Source organism: Spermophilus citellus (assembly GCF_964194105.1).
Source record: "Spermophilus citellus genome assembly, chromosome: 5".
NCBI lineage: Eukaryota > Metazoa > Chordata > Mammalia > Rodentia > Sciuridae > Spermophilus > Spermophilus citellus.
In genome coordinates, this window is record NC_138186.1 from 145301276 (window position 1) to 145318488 (window position 17213).

The 17213-nt window shown below is 38.2% G+C and overlaps 1 protein-coding gene and 1 pseudogene across 3 annotated transcripts in view; both read left to right on the forward strand.

Annotated features, from left to right (window-relative positions):
* The window catches only part of PDE7B (phosphodiesterase 7B), a 308410-nt gene that overhangs the window by 150741 nt on the left and 140456 nt on the right, over positions 1-17213 (forward strand). The window lies entirely within an intron of this gene.
* On the forward strand, positions 396-1584 carry LOC308650424 (heterogeneous nuclear ribonucleoproteins C1/C2-like; annotated as a pseudogene). The gene is made up of 2 exons: positions 396-733; positions 821-1584. The product of its transcript is annotated as a heterogeneous nuclear ribonucleoproteins C1/C2-like (transcript).

Genomic DNA, 17213 nt, shown 5'->3' on the forward strand with positions numbered 1-17213 from the left:
GAAATGAGATCAACTCTTCAACATTGCAAACTATCTTAAACCCAGTGCAGTCAAGAAAAAGAAGGCTAACATTCAGCCTGTGTCAGAGCCATCATGACATTTGAAGTCTAAGGAGAATCTTGGAACACTCTGAACAATTAAAATAACATGGTGCCTCCTCACCACAAACAATTCAAATAAAAAAAAATATGAACTTGGCCATTTTGTGAAGAGACAAATGCTGAGCGGTTGCAGCCATGGTGAGCTTCTTCACATAGAATCTGAGTGTAGGAGATTCAGAATCGAATCTCTTCTCCCTCCGCACTCCTGGTTACAAATCACTTGAAATATATAAGTTAGTGGAACTTTGTTTGAGTGAGACTTTTTTGATCTTCAGCTACATTCTTTTCACCTTTATGAGGAACCTTATCAAACATGATGCTAGCAATGTTACCAACAAGACAGATCCATGCTCCATGAACTCCCGTGTATTCATTGGGAATCTCAACACTCTGGTGATCAAGAAGTCTGATGTGGAAGCAAACTTCTCCAAGTATGGCAAAATTGTGGGTTGTTGCATCCATCAGGGCTTTGCCTTTGTCCAGTATGTTAATGAGAGAAATGACCGGGCTGCTGTAGCACGAGAGGATGGCAGAATGATTGCTGGCCACGTTTTAGATATCAATCTGGCTGCAGAGCCCAAAGTGAACAGAGGAAAAGCAGGTGTGAACCAATCTGCAGTGGAGATGTACAGGTCAGTATCAGAACATCCTTCTCTGTGCCCTCTACTCAGCTCCTCTTCTGACTTGGACTATGACTTTCAACGTGATTATTACGGCAGGATGTACAGTTACCTAGCACAAGTTCCTCCTCCTCCTCCTCCTATGGCTAAGGCTGTAGTGCCCTCTAAACGCCAGCATGTACCAGGAACACCTCCAGAAGGGGCAAAAGTGGCTTCAATTCTTAGAGTGGACAACGGAGATCCTCTTCCAAGTCTGGAAAGTTGAAAGGAGATAACCTTCAGGCCATTAAGAAGGAGCTGACCCAACTATCTTCTGGAAAACCTGGGAAAAAATTGAAAAGGAGCAGAGCAAACAAGCAGTAGAGATGAAGAATGATAAGTCAGAGGAGGAGCAGAGCAGCAGTTCCCTGAAGAAAGATGAAATTAATGTGAAGACGGAGTCTGAGGGGGGTGCAGATGACTCTGCTGAGGAAGAGGACCTACTGGATGATGATGATAATGAAGACAGAGGGGATGACCAGCTGGCGTTGATCAAGGATCATGAAAAAGAGGCAGAGGAAGGAGAGAATGACAGAGACAGCGCCGATGGTGATGATGACTTTTTTTTTTTTTAAAGAGAGAGAGAGAGAGAAGAGAGAGAGAATTTTTTAAAAATATTTGTCTTTCAGTTTTCGGTGGACACAACATCCTTATTTTATTTTTATGTGGTGCTGAGGATCGAACCCGGTGCCCCAGGCATGCCAGACAAGCATGTTACCGCTTGAGCCACATCCCCAGCCCTGGTGATGATGACTCTTAAGCCCATAGTGGGGTTTAGAAATCTTATCCCATTATTCGTTACCTAGGTGCTTGCCTAATATCAAAATTTCACCAGACCCTCTCCCCTAGTATCTTCAGCACATGCTCACTGTTCTATCTTCATCCTTCCCTTGTTCATTAATTCATGTTGCCTTGTGCCTAATACAGGGCAATTTTCACTTCCTTTGATGCTCCTAGTCGTTTTGTTAAGTCTTACCCTGTAACTTTTGCTTTGATTTTTGTTACCTCTTTATGATTTAACAATAAAAATGATGTATGGTTTTTAATCCCAAAAAAATATGAACTCATAAATCACCATAAAGAAGTCTCACAAGGTTCCAATGTTTCTTAAGATATTTAATTGAAGATATATATCTCAAAAGCCAAATTCTTACTTAAAAATTTTTGGTGATACTGCATCATTAATCCTCTGAATATGGGCTTGACCTATGGGTTCACTTTTTCTGACCCAGCATCCCTAACTCCTGGCAGTGTGTTCCTGTCTTTCTTTTTCCCCACCTCTCAAAGCCATCCACCCAGCTCAGTCTCCACTTTCATAAAAACACAATTTCTGCTTTAATCCAATTCAAAGGAATCGAAAGGTACACAAATAAGTGGATTCTTTAAAATATAATCCTGAAAGTAAACACTATAGAAATGCACAGCACTTTATTAAAACTGACCTGCTTCTGAGGTTAATAGATGATTTTGCTTGGAATAAATGGTTCAACAAGTAAAGTGATTAAAGGAAAGGACATTTAACTAATTATCTTCTGGTAAATTACAGGGTGCTTTGTAAGAATTCCATTGTTTCAGATAAGTATGAAATTAATTCCCTGAAAAAAATTATTTTTAATTTTACAAATAGTTAGAATAAGTAATAAAGGAATTGAATGGTTGACAGCTTAGTAGTTCAACTAAGAAGTGAAGAAGAGAAAGAAAAGACATAGCCACCAAGTTGATGATATATTAGAGTTGACCCTGTGATATTCAGGCACCACTGAATATGGTTTTTACCATTTTGTCCCCCAGTGTGCTTCATGTTTGATATATTTTGTCTATGAGACAGAATTAATTTGGAAATAATTGTTTGGGTGTTCCTTTTTCTTTTTTTATTAACCACAATTAATTGGAGTTTCTGTTCAACAAAGAGTAACAATATTATTTCAATGAGTTGTAAAATCACCCTCTTCAATGCATCATTTCCTATTATTGTGCTATGACCAGGCACTGGGGTCTCTCACCTGATTTCTTGAGCTTTTATGAAGGTATTTTTGCATGTGGATAGCTGTTCAAATTGATGTTTCTACAGTGGAAGGAAAAATGATTTCTGGAGAGTCCTGTTCTACTCTCTTGCTTCACCATCTAGCTGAGTTGATAGAATTAAAGTTCAAACAAAGAACTGAACATTTTTGATGACCTACATAATCTTATCACAGCTAAATATTTTACTTAGACACATGCATGCATATACATATTTATGTTTTAAATACTTATAGATGAACAAATTAAACCACCTAATATGTTGAAATATATAGTAATATAACCTTTAAATATATTGCAGGAAGATTCTCCCAGGCCTTGATTCCTTATCATTCCATGTCCCTAAGGCAGGAGACTACTGATCAAAAGGAAACCACTCTTCACATAGCAAACTGCTGAGTACCAGGGTTATTGTTGCCTTGCTTAAGAACAGGGCCTCTAAAGGCTGAAAAAAAAATACTTTTTGTCCATTTAACACTTCTGCAACCAACCCCATCTGCTCACTACGATCTCTAAGTAAGCACCCATACTAAGAGGAAGGGAGTTACAAGAAAACTGTTCCTATCCAATGACTTTCAGGTCACCTCTTGTCTCTACAGTCCCTGATAATTCCAGGCATAACTAGTTAGTGCAGCTTTCTTTATACGTCCTATTTCACTGCACTTATCTCCATTTACCACATTTTATCAACACTATGATTTTTAACCCGCCTCCCCTTTAGAAATAGTTTCTAAGAGTAGAGGTATAGCTCTTTCCCATTCTTTATCCTTCATGCTTTATGCCTAATTCTCTAAGAGTTGATTTGGAGTTGGTGAGTCCGGACTGAACTAGCTTGATGTTTATTTGCTTTTATTTAAAAACCTCCCAAATAATTATATAAGGACTGACTTTTCCTCTATACTCCATACTCACACTCCCTACCTGATATCTACTTGGTATCTAAAAGTCATCCCAAACTTACATTATCCAACCAAGTCTTTGATTAAATATATCTGAATATATTTCTTACCATCCCCACAAATAACATTAGACCCTAGCAGCTCTCTTTTCTTCACCCACCAATGGATACCATGTAGAAACCCCACCTCCAGAATATTTTCTGAAACTGTTTATTTTTCCATTGGTTTCACTGCTACTGCTCTAACCAAGCTGTCATTCTTTCTTGAATTTTATTAGCCTCTTGGTTAATTTCTGTTTCAACTCTTGCTCATATACAATCCCTTCTCCACAAAGCTACCAGTGTGGTCTCGTGAAAACTATATTAAATCATGTCACTCTTCTTCTGAAACCTTCTAATGGCTTGTCATCACACTGGAAGGACATCCAAAAACATTTTCTAGTCTCCACAGCCCCACATTGTCTGGACTGAAATCTCATTTCATGCCACCCTCTCCTTTGCTTATGGAGTCCCTGTCACTCTGCCCATCTTCATCTTTCAGAATAGCAACCTAGTTCATTCATTAGGGTCTTTCCCACTCTTTCATCTTACTCCTGTGCCAGGGGAGTCTGAAACCTTCCCCCACACACACACACCCCAACTAGCTACTTATTAGTGCAGTTCCATGTTGGCCAAGTTTCCATCAGGTCACTGCTTTCTGAGACTCTTGCTTGTTCCTCAGATCATGGGTTTATTTTTTGGATTCATGTGAGGCCATTCAAGGTACATGGTCATTCATGCAGTGAAAGGCACCTGCTATACCTGATGAATAACCTGCTCTGGTTGGCAGTTAAACTAGTAACATCACACTTGGCTCAGACTCTTCTCTTAGTGCAAAAGATCCAAGACATTGTCCACAAAGCAGGACACTGCCACTTTGACAAGCCCAGGGACTTCCTAGGACCCCCTAAACTGGAATCTTACCTTTGAGACCTGGCAGAGTCCTAGGAGCCCTGGGATCAATTCTACCTGAATCCTGGATTAATAGAGACCACCAGATCTCCTGATTGTCCCCCAGTCCACACCCACACTAACCTCACCAACCCTCTTTCTCCACTCTTCATCAGAAGGGCTGAGAAATGACAGTTCAGAAAAAAAAGCCAGTGATTATGATCTCTTCCATAACAGTAACACTGGCTTCCTCTGCCCCTTGGACAGAGCACCTTTCTTTTTCAGTCCTTCTCCTAACAAAAAAAGATAATCATTTCTTGCTTTTCTTTGACACTGTCAGCTTCTACAATTTCTCCCAGTGCCCAAATCAACTAACACTCTTAAAGGAAACTTCTGAGTTCTCTCATTATAGGAGTCATTCCATGGCCACCCCCTGAGGGGGAAAAAAAAAAAGACTTTCTGGAGTTGCGTTACGTTTTTCAGGCCACAACACATCATTTAGAAAATTGCTACTTTAATGCCCTAAATAATGTTCTTAAGGCCTGAAAAGGTAAGGAGTTTCCAAAGTGCTTTGTTTACTAGCCAGGACCCGGCTTCTTGCAATGTCCTTAAGAGGCCAGCTTATAGATGACAGTGCCTCACCAAGAAAGCCCTTGATAATTCACTAACTGCATCCTTGGAAGGAGAGCTAGGAAAAAAATAGCATTTCTAAAACATGTTGTTATAGCATGTTATAATGGATTTACAGAGTTTTAGGGAGAAACTAAATCAATTTTCACAGTTGGTGGCTATTTAGATCACACTATAGAAATGAAAATAATAATTTCAGACTATAGTTTGTAAAATTGGATCTGGAGGGCCTTCCAGATGACCTGTAACACGTGATAAAAGTTAGAACATGAAAGATGGATGTCATGGCACACACCTGTAATCCCAGTGGCTTGGGAGGCTGAGGCAGGAGGATCAAGAGTTCAAAGCCAGCCTCAGCAATGGCAAGGGGCTAAGCAACCTTGTCTCTAATAAAATACAAAATGGGGCTGGGGATGTGGCTCAGTGGTTGAGTGCCCCTGAGTTCAATCCTAGTACCAATAAATAAATAAATAGTTAGAATTATGAGGTAAAGAGACAGCAGTAGACCAATATGGAGGTCAAGGGGCCAGCAGCCTATCTCCTCCCTGTCTTGGGGTAAACTTCCAGATCATTGTTAGTGGAAATCTGTACTCTTCTTTTCTTTTTATTTTCTTTTAATCTTTATCTTGTCTTTCGTTTAGCTCCTTGACCACTTTGTACCAAACATACACTATTTTTTCTTACATTCATCTCTCCTATCTTTTCCCTTTCATATATCACCTTCATCCCACACCTGCTGGCTCTAGTGGCATATAGGGCTAAAGGGGTCTTTGATACCAACTCCATAGAGAAGAGAACAGGTAACTTGGAAGAGACCATAATAGCTGGATTTTATTGAATACCTACTTAGTGCCTGGCCTTGTCCTGTGTACTTCGCACTTGTGCTCTCATTTAATTCTCTTAATTGCTCCCAAAACTCTTTTATTCAATCCCCTTTTTCTATTGGAGAGTAAAAGCAGTCTTGTTTTGGTACATTTTCTTTTGTTTCTGAATTCTTTCCCCAAAAGCCCCCAAGAAATGCCAGCTTGAAGAAAATAGGTGGAAGTGGCATGTTTGACCAAGAGGTTAGAAATAAGAATGATGAATCAAAGGGGTAAAACCCCAAGTAGATTTCCATACCAATCTCTTTTATTTGCACGTTGTGCTCTTGGGGGAAAACGTGACTTTACCAACCATGTTAATGGGGAAAAGTTCTAACCCTTCAATAATTTCAAGAAAACCAAAATATGGTTTAGGTCAAAAGGAGTTCTGGATTTTGCAACACCAAGTAACCCTTCTGAGGTTTCCCAAAAATGCTGTGGCTATCCCACACAGAGCTCTCTGTGCTAATTCAGCATACACTGTAATCTAGACTACTTTAGGGGGTGCTGTAAGGAAGATATCAAAGAAACAAATACCTGCACTCATAAAATCTAATATCATAAAGATGAAATACAGAATTTACAGAATATAATCAAATGCTAAATAAAAGAAAGCATAAATTGTGTTTAGTATGTGTAGAGGGACAAATGGAATAATTAGGCTTAATTAGATTGAGTTAGGTGAACATTTAGAGCATTTACTATTAACTCAAGTAATAAATGAGTTTATTAGTAAATTATTATTGGGGACAGGAAGGAAGAATACAAAAAGTTGTTGAAGCTTTTGAATGTCAGATCGATTTGCCCCAGGATTTATTTTTTCCTTCCATTAGGCATATCACTTAAAGAGTCAAGCCCTTCGATCATTCTGCAACACCTTTAAAAGGAAGGAGTATCATAAAAGTGATGGTGACTTTATAGATTTATACTTACCTAGTAAAAAAAGTTTGTAAATATAAGTTCCTTAGTAATCAGATTTACCCTGTAAAACCAAAGAAAGTAACTGAGGCAGCAAACACATCTGTTCCACTGGACACATGACTGTCCTCAGCTTTGTCTATGCATCTTCTACCCCAGGACAGACATCAGCTGGGGGCCAGATCCAAATTCCCCACAAGTAATGTTGTCCAGGCAAAAAGTGACCCAAGTCATTTCCTTAACACTTGGAAACATTTAAGGCTCTTTTTCTTTCCATTTCTGGTCAAGCTGTTTAGAAAACACAGATGCAGCTGGAACTGAGATATTATAAGCTGCCTTACTCAATAGCTCCAAAAGGAAAATATCTGTTCTATATCTTGGGAAAGTCTGTGGATGCCATTCACCAATTCCACGTCATCATTCTTTGGTTCTTCAGACCCAGGAATTAAGGTCAGAGGCAGCAAAGTTGCTGCTGCAATTTTATTTACATAACATAAAAACAACTCTGATGGTCTTCCATCACTAACCCCAGTAGTTACAGTGTGCAGCAATGGCAATCACAGCGATGGTGTGGGTCAATCAAGTTTGTTTCTCCTAAGGAATAAAGTCATAGATAATGTAGGGTTTGATTTGAAGAAACCACTCCATTACTGAAAGGAGACCAGATACATTCATTTAATTTTTTTTAAATGTCCATGCATAACATATTATTCCTCTTTGGTCATGCTGAGAGAGGAAGACTTTCTTCAGCACTTTCTTTGATGAGGGCTCTGGCAAGGTTCTGAAGTCCACCCTGAAGGTAACATTCATGACCATAGTGACAATGAAGGTGTGATTTTGACTTGAGGAACACAAGGTAATCCTGCCATGAAGAATAGCTATGTTAGCTTTGCGATGCTGTGACCAGAATACCCATTGAGAACAACTCTAAGAAGTAAAGGTTTGTTTTGGCTCATTGTTCCAGAGGTTTAGTCTCTAGTCAGGCAAGTCCATTGTTCTGGGCTCAAGGTGAGGCAGAACATCATGGTGGAAGGGTGTGATGGAAAGCAATGCTCAGCTCATGGTGGCCAGGAAGCAAAAAAGAGGGAGAAAAGGGTGTAGGGCCAAAGGGAGGTGAACCTTTCCAGGTCACACCCCCAGTGACTCACATCCTCCAGCTACATCTCACCTGCCTGCAGTTACTACACAGTCAGTCCATTCAAACCAGGGGGTATTGTTTAGGTTACATCTCACACAATTCAGTGATCTCACCTCTGAGCATTCCTGTATTAACACAGGAGCTTTAAGGGACACCTCATATCCAAGCCACAACAGCTATAGAAAAAGATGCTGGGGTGTCACCATTATTCTTTCTTTTATAGCCCATCTCACTTTTTAATTTAATGATACAACCAGATACAGTTAAGCTATAAATTAAGCATGGTTCCTATTGTTTTATACACTATTACAACCACACACAGTATAGCATAGTATTAAAAGGTTATTATCAACCTTGGAAGCTTCATAGTATCTGAATCTCCTGCAAGTTACTTTTATGTTGTGTCTACCTCTTTCAAATTCTTGTAAGGATTAAATGAGAAATTTTGTATTTTTGAAAAGCTTAGCTCTGTGTTTGGTAAATAAGCATACAGAGGTAGTGTCTGCACTCAGGTCTGTGGGAACCCAAAGCTTTGCTGTCCAGATCATGCTTTACTATTGACAAAATTAGAAAACAATATATGCTACCAACCAAATACTTGTGTCCCCCCAAAATTCATATGTTTAAACCTTAATCCAATGCAATGGTACTGGAGATGGGGCCTTTGAGAAGTAATTAGCATCCTTGTCAGAAGAGTCACCAGAGAACTTGCTTCCTCTCTTTCTCTGGCATGTGAGGGTACAGCAGAAAGGCAAGCGAAGAAGCCTCACCAAAACCTGACCCTGACCTTTGGTACCCTGACCTTTGTCTAGCCTCCAGAATTATGAAAAATTAATTTATGTTTTTAATCCATTCAGCCTATGGTATTTTAATATTGCAACCCAAGGTGACCAAGGCATGTTCTTATAGAAATCATGTATCTCTAAACTCCCTTAAAACACAAACAGTGTTGATTCCTCTTTCTTTGCTCTGTTGGAAAAAGAATTTTTCTTAAGCCAACAGTTGGCTAGGAAAATAATATCAACTCACCTAAGAAAAAAAGTAAGAATACTTTAGAAGTTTTTAAATCGTTACACATTTAAAAATTCTATTAAATAAAAAAATCAGTAAAAATATGTTTTCCTGGCTATGTACAGATTTGATGTCATAGTATATTGCACATAATTTTTAAAAGTTTAAGTAGCAATTTCTAAGGCATTGTCTTAGTTTCATGCTATGGAGAAACATTTAATGAAAAAAGTTGATTATCATCATTATAATAGCAAACACTAATCGAGACTTTTTATATCCACCTTTATAGTATAACACTACAATTCACTGTACTTTATAATTAGTTGTGCTTATGTCTATCTCTCGACTAAAATTGTAAACAATTTCCAGGTCAAGAATCATGTTTTTTTTATATATTGAACACTTGGTATGGAGCAGGCTCAATAATAGGTAGCTAATGAATGAATAAAGGATACATCACTATAATTCAAGTTACAAAGTAACTTCTAAAGTCTACATTAAAAAACAGGACAGAGCACCAGGGGAAAATACTGGTAGAAATAAAGTTGCATTGCTGATAAATAAAATGAATAAGATGTACTGTTTAATTTAAACAGAAGAATTATTTTTGAGGCAGGGAACCAAATGAGACTTTATCTGGGTTTAACAAATGGAAAGAGATGTCCCAACAAGGGAGACACTCCAAGCAAAAACATAATTTATTCATTTTTTGTTGTTATTACAACAAATTGCCATACTTAAAATGACTTAAAGAACTCAGATTTATTATGTTATAGTTCTGAAGGCTAAAGAATTGAAATGCATCCCACTGGACCAAAATCAAGGTTCCCCCAGTTTTGTGTTTCTTTCTGGTAACTCAAAGGGAAACTGCATTTTCTCATCTTTTCCATCTTTTGGAGGATCCATTGTTGCTGGCTGTGGGCACATTGCTATCTTCAAAACCAGCAAGCAGAGTCCTTCTCATAGCACACCCCTCTGCCACTGATTCTCCTACCTTTCTCTTTCATACAAAGACCTCTCAGGGTTACACTGGGCCCATTCAGATAATCCAGGCATTCTCCCTAGTGGAATACCAGCTGATAGCAATCCCTCAATTTCTTCAGCTACTCGAATTTCCCTTTGCTGTGTAACCCAACATCTTTACAGGCTACAAGGTTCTAGGGGGTGGACATCTTCAGAGGCCATTATTCCACTGCCATTCATAGTATCTGAGTGCATCTGGCATGTTGAGTGTGTATCTGACATAAATTCGAGTGACTTGGTGAATAGGAGCCTATTTTTGAAAGTTGAATGCCCCACAAAGGGACTGTTTTTGTAAATAATAATTTTCTTTATGTTAAATTAATCTTAGTAGTTGCCCATCACATTTCATATGTTACATATTTGAAAATGACATGATTTTTTTATGTCCAGTCCACAATACAACAACATTTAAAGACAAACAGGACTTAACTGAAGTTTCTTTAATGGTTAATAAGAGTTGAATATCTTAATGACAGCTCAATCAACCAACTCCTCAAAGTTTGAAGGCAAGGTTGGGGTAGTAGTAACAGTATTAAAGAGGCATTGATTAAAAGCCTGGGGATGTACTTCTGAAGTTGAGCCCTGATACTCTAGTTCAGACATACAAACATAAAGAGCAGCAAGATACAGAACGTATACAAACCAAAGGTCAGTAGATTTTACTTTGCATTTAAGTGGGTGACAGACTGTCAATGTCAAATGCAAAGATATATCAGAGAACAAAGAGTGCAAGAAGTCTTACTAGCAGACCACAGGATAGATTCAAGAAGGGGCCCATGGAAGACAAAGAAAGACCCAGAGATTCAAATAAGAAAATAGAACAGAACAAGTTGGTTTCCATATCCTAGAGACAGAAAGATGCACAATCTTTTTAGATAATTTACAGAACAGAAGGAACAAAATATCACTTGATTTTGACTAGGGAAGAGGGGGTGAAAAAGAAAATTACCAAAAGGAAATTCGTAGAGAATCTTTTGATGCAAAGGTCTTATACACACATCAATGCTGTGAAGTATTCCAGTGTTCTATGCATTCTTTCTTTGGGTATAGTGCTGTTATTCTTCTAGCAACACTATATATCAAACCAAAAAATGATTTGTTGGGAATCCCCACACCACACTTTGCAGAGCATGATGTATATTCCCTATATTACATGGCCTTCCCTTTATTTTCACTCTCAGTTCTCCTGCCACCCCAGAGGACAATTTCTAAAATTATCTGAAATGATAAGATGATGTATATTAATCGTTAATACAATATCTTCCAGCTTCCTCTTTCTTGCTTTTTTTTTTAGTTGTTCTGCTGGATAACAGGAAATATAGGTGTTTGTAACCATAGCAAAGCATTTAGCCTTAGAAAGAACCAAGGAAGACAATGGAAAAAATATAACAAACTGTGTTTCCAATTACCAACAGATGCTTTCATTTATTCTAAGCGTTCTTGTTTAGTTAAGTGTACAAATTTTTAATCATATAAATGTGGGTATATTCTAGCCTCATGCTCTTGGTTACCCTCGTCTTCCAGCTGATTTCACATGCCTCTGGCTCCTGGCACCTCACAAATACTGCATGAGGGGCAGCATGACTTCCAGTAGATACCTGTTAAAAAGTGTGGCCTGCTGTAGAGTTTATTTTGTCTTTTGTGTTTTCTGTATGTCTGTGTTTTGCTAAGGCAAAACATGAGAAATGGCATTGTGGTGCATTTCTCTGAGTCAGCAGCAGCATTGGCCACTGGCTACAGTGCCATGAAAGACTTTTTCCCATCTTTATTTCTTTGTGGAATCATCTGGTCACCATTCATTCATGCCTGGAATATTACAGTGGGAAAGATTACCAGGCTTCCTCCAAAGACCACTTTGCATAATGTATAATAAATTAAATGAAGAAACTGGTCTTGGTGAGAGTATCCCAATGATGAAGATTGAAGACTCAGAGCCTTTCCTGTACTCCAGCCATTCTGGAAATGGTGACAGGGTGCAAGAAAATGCTGAAAAGGGATGGCAAAATTGGCCAAGTTTTGTTTGACATTTGATGAGAACAGACTTTCAAAAACTTGGTAATAAAGTTCTTTAAGAGTGATCATCTATGTTCACCACAGTGGCTTACACTTAATATTCAATCTTATCTTTAAAGTTAATCCATAAGGGAAACAATAAACAAAATTAAAAAGCCAAGCAGTGGCTCAAGGTCTTGTATATCCCTTGATACAGCCCTCGTTCTTATGTAGCAGTTCTGATTGTTTATTTCCTTTGAAAGTGCTTGACCCCAGCCAGTATAATTGTTCTCCATTCTAATAGGTGTATCTGTAAAGAATGGGTCTTCGGCTGCATTTTCTTTCATAAATGACTAATACAGAACAAGCAGAAAATAGCTGTCACATGGTAGACCTCTAGGCCTGTCACTCAGAACATAGTCACAGATCAACACCGTTGTCATCCTCTGGGAACTTGTTAGAAATGCAAAGTCTCAGTCTTTTATTAAAAAGTCTCAGGTCCCTACCCAGATCTGCCAAATTAGAATCTTGCATTTTAATGGATTACCTGGTTATTCTTTGCATATTAACATCTGAGAAACAGAATAGCATCTGAGAGACACCTGTTGGCATAGATATTTCTTGAAATTCATAACCCCCAGGAGGTAATAAGAGAAAACCAAAAGAGAAAAAAATAATCATTGGAAGAGGCAGCAGGGTTATACTCCATACACATGGAGCAGTTGAAATTTTCTTCTTTCAAATTGACGTTGAGATCCTTTCAGGTAAAGGTAAGTGAATTTCAAGGGCAAATGTAGGTCCTGTTAGAAGGCTTTATTCCTTACTATTTTTTCACTTCCCTTTGTTATGTTGTTTGCATCAATAATCTTTCTGTATCTTATTAGTGACCTGTTTACTTTTATTATATTAAGAGGAAAAGCCCTCATCCAGCAACCCTTTGTTGATTGTCTGCCCTCCACACTCCTTGGGGTCTTCTGAGCCCAGCGTAATTCCTGAGAAATTTCAGAAGTCAGCCATCTCACTTGTACAGAATGAAACAAGAAAAAAAAAACATATTTCAGACTTTAGGTCCCTTGTTATACATTATATTTGGTTTTGCACAAATACTTCTTTTAAATGTACAAATTGATAAGCAATCAAAATTCTAAAAATGTTTGAGGAATAAAGACCCCAGCAAATAATGTGAGGCTCTCATAAGTTTTTCTAGGGAAATGAGGCCAGCAGGCAGCCTGAAGACACATGCTCCTTAGCAGAGCATAGGACACAGAGCAGGAACATCAGACACACCCATTAATCATTATGGACTTCCGGAAGCACAATCCTCCTTTGCCAAAACCTATACAGTATTAACTGGAGCACCAAATAACCCACAGTAAAGATCATGCAGGCTTCAACCTAGATGTAATTCATGAGCTGTTACATCTCCAAAATGCACTTATAAATAATATTTATCTTATTGAGCCACTTCTAATAAGTTCACACGTACATTACCTTTTATCTAACTATGCTCATTCACAGGTCAACAATTTTGTCCACCTTATTCTGCCTTTCCACTCTTAAATATCCCCAGGGACCACTCCCCAATACCCTCTACCCACTACCCCTATCTTTGATTTCCTCAACGCCTGTATCTCCATGAGGAGGGCAAATTTCCAAAGGGATGTTGACTTCAAGGGGTGGGTTTGACTTTTAAGATTTCCAATAGATCCCTGGCTAAAGTTTGAGTTTAAGTAAATTGCCAAGTATGTTATCTTATAGTTTAAAAATAATAATATTATATTTTGTAGCACATTTTGGTTTTAAAATAGCTCACATTTTGATCTTCTTATAAGATCCCAGTGCAATGGATAAGGTGCTTTTTGCTCTTATATCCATTTGTAGATAAGGCACTAAGTTTTAAGCAAAATTTGGTAGTGAAACCCAGTTTTTGTAAACCTCAGTAGGCATGTAGGGTTATTTTAGAGATTTTATTGTTGCAGCTGTTTTATAAAAAGTAGACACACTCAAATATGAAATTATGAATAAGTGTCCTCTACCACCACTTATGATCTTTCACAATCAGAAGATATGTTTTGGAATCCTGCAAAGGCTACAGTCAGAGGTGGCCAGGGTCACACACTGTAGAGTTATGTTCAATGTGGAAAAGAACAGGAGGCCATGTTCACTAGCAAGGAGGAACCAAGGAAAGACAAGTAGGTCTTCCTACCACCTTGATCTCATCACTTGAGTTGGCAAAACTCTCAGAGACAGTCAATTTAGCATAGATTAAGACACCTAAGAGCCAGGGTAGAGGTCTGACACCAGCTGGAACCCTGGTTCCTCTCTTTAGAAAAACAAAAAATAATAACAACAATGGAAGAAGACCAGATGTAACTCACACTGAAAGCCAGGATCTAGGCAACAGAGCTATATAGGTTCAGGTACCTGAAAAAAAAAAAAAAACCCAGGGACCAAGACAGGAAGTACTTCTTGCTGCTGTTGTCCTCACAGTCAGTACATACTTGCAAAGTGAATAAGAGAGTGATTGGGTATAGCTTAGATACCTGTTGTGAAATCAAACTATGAATCTGCCAGCTCAACCCCTTTACTTTCCCCATCTCATCTTTCCTCTTCTGGCCCCACCCACTCTCCCCTTTTCCCACATGACAACAGAAATATGCACTGCCTTATATGGTTGGTCTGCAGACCCAGTCCTTTTCCCTACTCGCTGGCACCGTTCCTTGAGATTAGCTAAGGCCAAAGCTATTACATTTCTGTTTCTCCTGAAGGACACTGTAAATTGTTTGAGCTTCTTAGACTACGTTAAACAAAGTCAAAAGACCTGTGTTCCCTTCCCTGTTCATTTTGAGTTGCATTTGAGTTGCGTCTGTGAAAACAGGGTGGTCACGCGCACGTGTGTGCGTGTGTGTGCGTGTGTGTGTGTGTGTGTTTACACATTCATATTTGAACTGAATTGATGGAGAGGACAGTCCCATCAATAGTTTGACATTTTTTCCCAAAAGATAGAAAAGAGATGAGGACTAAAAGAGCAAGTACTTCCAAAATAATTGAATTAGATTTTAATTAAGATGAGGTTTTATGAGAATTTATTGACTAAAAAGAAAATAAGGTGGCAATGAATATCAGTTTCTAAGTTTGCATTTTTAAGGTTCATTCGCTAGAATGATTGGATATACTTAATATTGTTAATATTTTATTTTTAAAATCATAAAAAGGCTTATCTGTCTAGTGACTAGAGCACCCACAGTCTATGAGATTTTTACATAGCCATCAGAACATTAAAGATTCTTCAAAATAATTCAGGGACCAAATCAACTATGCCTTGGACACTCTTCTTTTTGTCTTAGAGTTATCATTTTCTTCTCTTTTATACCTGCAACCACGCATGAAATCTTTCTGCTAGAATTAGGTTTCCATTGGAACAAGCTGTTTTGTCTTTGATAGTTCTCAGTACATTTCTTTCACACAAGAAGAGAACTCCTCTATTTTCCTCTTAATGGGATGTTAGGTTGACTCACAATGACTGAAAAAAGAAACTTGGTTATTTTGAAAATCCGTCCTAAAATTTTCTGACTGTAGCACGTGAATTACAGATGTTAACATTTTTAAGAGTTCTTACAAGTCAGGTAGATGAGACTTTGCCCCATGACTCCTCTGAGCACTGAGTATCTCCACCCATTGCCCCATACCCTGTGACACAGTCTGCTAACACAGTATCAAAGTGAATGATGCTCATGGCACAAGCAGAGGAAAAACTATAACTTTATAGGCATGTTCTTCTAAGGTAACTATCTGCAAGACTAAAGGGATGACAGCCTAAGAGATGCCAGCTGCAAAACGTAACAAAACCACCTTTCAGAGCAATAATGTGACACAGAGATTTTAGTCCAGTAAGTTCCAGCCACCATCCCATCAGTTTGCCCCTCTTTTGAGCTTGCAGTTGAGCCAAAATCTCCTGAGCCAAGCTTTCTCGCAAGATTTCCTGTACTTCCTGTTTCTATGTGAGCCAGAAATACCATGAGAACGACCTTTCTTGTGGTATTTTTGCACTTCTGCTCTGGGATGAAGATAATCCCACATTGGGGGAAATTTTTTAAATTGTTCAAACATTTTTAACTTTCAAACCTTCACGTGAAGTAGGTTCTTCCTTAGGAATGAAAATTTGAAATAGTGTTTGCTTAGCCCTAACTTATCTCCCATAGGAAGTCTTCATGCTCCATGGTCCAACATCTTATAACTTCACATTTTACAAGGAAATATGTAAAATATTATGAAGAATACAGTGTAAATTTATATCCTTGGATTAAAAAATAAAACTTCATTCTTGAAGAACTGTACAATGAAGAGTCATGTTCATAATATTGGCGTATGTGATATATATTATATCATATATTTGTTTTCTTTGTTCTTAACCCCTTTGTTCCAAGGGTCAGGATATCCTGATGCTAAGTGCTATTGCAAAATAACTGAACAAAAATAAAAATAGTCAAACACTTAGGAAACTCTTCAGTTGTTATGTCAAGGAAGTTTGTGACTAAGAAGTGAGTTTAAAACATTATTCAGGAAATATGGTAATAGAGTGCAGCAGCCTACATGTGCTTATTAAAGAAAATATTGTCTCTCAATTCTGAAAAGCCTTGGTGCCTCCAGTCTGATGGAGAGGGAAGATAGGACTAGAAGGGTTGAAGTGGCGGATGTGTCACACTGAGGCGGAATCCTTTCATCTGCTAACAGGGAAATAAAGAATGGCACCACTTCCTGATAAAGTGATCACTGATTATTCCCTCAGTGGGTGGTATAAATATCTGGTTGTATTAGGAAGAGCTGTTTGATCAATATTTTAATGATGAAAGTCATGAAAAGTAGTGTCTTTGATTTTTTCATTGTTTTGCTCCTTTTTCATGTATTTGGAAAGAGAATAGGTTTGCTGGTATACTCTTCCACCCAGAGGGAAAAGAAAGAAAGAAAGAAAGAGAGAGAGAGAGAGAGAGAGAGAGAGAGAGAAGGAAGAAAAGAAAAGAAAATCACTTA